Source organism: Magnolia sinica, chromosome 19, assembly GCF_029962835.1.
Source record: "Magnolia sinica isolate HGM2019 chromosome 19, MsV1, whole genome shotgun sequence".
Taxonomy (NCBI): Eukaryota; Viridiplantae; Streptophyta; class Magnoliopsida; order Magnoliales; family Magnoliaceae; genus Magnolia; species Magnolia sinica.
Window position 1 is genome coordinate 40943390 of NC_080591.1, and position 3990 is coordinate 40947379.

Below are 3990 nucleotides of genomic sequence, written 5' to 3' on the forward strand. Positions count from 1 at the left end.
TCTCAACACACGCCGAAGTTTCACTCTTTAGTTCAATTTTCAGCTCCTCCTCCTTTAATGGTAAACATTCAGGATCTGGGGGAGGAGGTACTTCAGAATAAGGGTTCTCTCGGTCCGTGACAACTACTGAGGTATTGTCTTCCGAGGCATCCACTATTTCGTGTATCATGGGATCATTTGAATTTTCAAAGTGTGCCAAACAATCATCCAAAGAGTCGAAACATTCAGTTGAAAGGAGTTCATTCATCCTATCGAGATATATGATGATATGTCTAATAACTCCTTTATCTTCTTCGAGAGTAGAAATGAGCATACTCTCTTGTTTGTTCTCAAGGTGAGATGAAATCACCACTGGGTATGTCTCTTCTTGACCTAAATGGGCATATTCTAAATCAAAGGGTAAAGGTTTCAGGGCAAGCTTCGGTGGCTTAAGGTTAGACGATAGAGGCATGACATTAGTTTGGTGTAATTCTTCAAATTGTGGCCTCCACTGGCTAACTTCAAGTACCGGTGCACTATTAAGCAAGGCACACCTCTCCCTAATCATGTCATCATCCAAGTTATGGGAGTGTGTCGAGCATGTCTCTAGAGGGTCAGAGGATAAGGTCAGAGGCATTCTATCTTCCATGAAAGAATCAATCATGTTAATGTCGTGGAAATCGTCATCATTCTCTGAGTTTCTGCCGTTATTGAAAAAGATGTTTGACTCCAATGTCATATTCCCGAAGGACATAGTCATGACACTGTTCCTGCAATTGATAATTGTGTTTGAAGTGGCAAGGAATGGGCGACCAAGAATGATGGGAATCTGAGTGTTCATGTTATTGAAGGGTTCGGTGTTTAGGATGATAAAATCTACAGGGTAGTAAAATCTATCAACCTAAACCAACACATCCTCAATTATCCCTCTTGGTACACGAACAGAGTGATCAGCAAGTTGTACTGTGGTTAGGGTGGGTTTTAATTCACCCAAACCTAACTATTTGTATACCGAGTAGGGAATCAGATTGACACTGCTCCTAAGTCAAGAACTGCGTGATCAATTCGATAGTCCCCGATTACACATGATATGGTTGGGCTACTAGGATCTGTGAATTTCTACGGCACGTCTTGCTTCAGGATGACACTCACTTTCTCAGTTAAGAAGATCTTCTTTTGAATACTCTGTCGTCGTTTGGTCGTGCATAGGTCTTTCAGAAATTTGACATATAAAGGTATTTATTTTACGGCATCAAGTAGAGGAATGTTGACTTTCACTTGTTTCAACACCTCTAAAATATCCTGAGAGTTAAAGAGAGGTTTTGGTGTAACCAACCATTGGGGAAATGGAACAACTGACTTCTCAAGAAGTTCCAATTCTAATTTTTGTGGGGCATCACTAGATCCATCATTGCTGTCCTCTTCTGATTCTTGAGGCTTTTCGGGTCTAACCGGAAGGGTTTTATTAATAATCTTCCCACTCCTAAGAGTGGTGATAGATTTAGTATGATCTGTCTGATTTGAAGAGCTTAGGTTGCCAACTTCATATTACAGCTTTGGATTGGGAAGAGGTAGCTGGGAGGCTCCCCTTATTCCCAATCGTATTTTTAGCTTAAAGTCCTTGTAATGTTTTGTTAAGGTCTTGTAAGGTTTGTAGCATACCCTAATTGAAAAGATCTTGCTTTTCAAAATGTTTTAAAATCAGATCCTCCTGAGGTTTCTCTTGTTGTTGTTGTGAAGTTTGATTAAAGAAACCTTGAGGGGTGGTAGTTTATCCATTCCTCCAACTAAAATTTGGTTGATTTTTCTAACCAGGATTGTATGTATTAAGGTAGGTTTATTGAAAGATCTTTGATAGTTATTTACAACATTGGCTTGTTCATCTAACACTTCTCGAAAGGCAGGTATTGTAGTACAATTTTCAGTTGTATGAATGTTGCCATCACAGATGCCGCAAATAATTTCATTAACCTTATCCTTCTTTCCTTCCATGGCCTCGAATTTTCTTATGAGATTAGTCACTTTATAATTGAGATCATCCTCTTCTTTTAAGAGATACAATCCACCTTTCTCCTTAGATTGAGTCGGCCTAGACGTGGTACGAATTTGGGTAATGGTCCCATGATTGTGTTTTTTCAGCAAGGCTATCGAGGTAATCCCATACCTCATTGACATCTTTATTCATGAAATCTCCATTACACATTGTCTCAACCAATTGGCACATGGAAGATGTCAGTCCATCATAGAAAAATTTTGTAATACACCACATTTTAAAACCGTGTTGTGGGCATGAACTGACAAGATCCTTGAACCTTTCCCAACATTGGAAGAATGTTTCATCCCCCTTTTGGGCTAAGTTCATGATTGCTTTTCTAAGGGTAATCGTTTTATTGTGTGGAAAAAATTTCTTTATGAATTCCCTCTACATATCATTCCATGTGCCAATGTATCTAGGACGCAGTGAATGTAACCACGTCTTAGCCTTCTCCTTCAAGGAAAGGGGAAAGAGTTTTAGCCTGACTGTATCCTCAAATACATTAGGAAAGTATATAGTGGTTATGATCTCATCGAACTCTTTTAAATGTAAGTAAGTACTTTCTGATTCAAGCCCATGGAATTTAGAAAGGAGTTGGATAACCCCTGGCTTGATGTTCATATGTCCTGTATTTTCAGGAAAAATCATGTATGAGTGCGTACTTACCCCCGCCGGTTGTAAATAATCACATAAAGTACGAGGCGGGGGTGCTTGATGCACCTCATTCTCATCCTAAATGTCATCCATCCTAGGTGGAGGGAGTTGATTTGCGGCCATTACTTCAACTAACTCTAGGGATCTTGAGTGGTGTCTAATCCTATGATGGACAGTCAGCCCCTTAATTAATCCTCCTTCGGTCAAGAGACGTTAAGTATTATCACAAACCTACTTGGGCATAAAACACTCGCAGCTCCCAATTTAGATCCTAAACCTAGACTTAAGAGGAAGAATAGAAAGGAATTCTAGAAATAAAGAGGAAAGCTAGAAAGAAGTTACCGAATTCAAAGTCCTAAGTGAAGATCCTGCAAACCAAAACAAACCAAGTTAGTTTATAGAAGATAAAACCGAATCTAAAGGATAGAGAAAGTAAGAAAATAAGGATGAAATTACCATATTAAAATATCAGTCAAAAATCCTACGAGGTAGGAAAACAAGTTAGTTCTAAAAATCAATAAGAAAAAAAAATCTAAAACTAAAGTTAGTAAAATCCTAATCTTAAACTAATTCTAAAATCAATTAATTTTAGAGAATCGTAGCCGTCAGTCCCCAGCAACGTCGCCAAAAACTTGTTCACTCCCCAAGTATAGGGTTGTGATGTAGTAATAAACTCAGTGAGATCAAGGTCGAATCCGAAGGGACTGATACCTGTACGTATCTGAAACTAAGTAGAACTAGAACTAGACTAAGATGAAATCTAAATCGAATGAAATTTAGGGAATAATGGTGAAATAATTATCTAAAATTTATAGAAATCAGAGGTATGAAACTAGGGATTCAGAGGATCCACTTGTAGAGATCAGGGAGATCTTATACCTGCTTCAAGAACTCAACTAGACTTAGAGTCCCATCTTCATCCAGTTGAAGAGTGTAACCATGGAAATCAAGACTGAACTTCCTTTGATATTCAAGAGATGAAAGGTATATGAATTAGAATGGATTCCATCACCGAACCATGCCTAGGAGACAAAGTAAACAATAGAATTAAACTAATTACCAACCAATCAACAATGTATGAAGGTTAGGAAGGGTACGTCGTCCGACCATGCCCAGGAGACAATGTGAACAACAGGACTTCTGACGTCATAAACATAAAAAGGAAAGGAACATGCTTAAAGCTATCGTGGACCCATTGTAATTTTAGTCACAACAGACCATTAAAAACTAAAAACATTCCCTTAATTAAACTAAAGTCAACATCAGTTTAGTCTAAACAAAAGGCATAAGCAAAAAGTTTCCCATTACACTACAAGCTTCAC

The 3990-nt window shown here is 38.3% G+C and overlaps 1 non-coding gene across 1 annotated transcript; it reads left to right on the forward strand.

Annotated features, from left to right (window-relative positions):
* The first annotated feature begins 2252 nt into the window (after positions 1-2252).
* On the forward strand, positions 2253-2359 carry LOC131235874 (small nucleolar RNA R71). Its single transcript, XR_009166391.1, has one exon. It is a non-coding gene; the product is annotated as a small nucleolar RNA R71 (small nucleolar RNA).
* The last annotated feature ends 1631 nt before the right edge of the window (positions 2360-3990 follow it).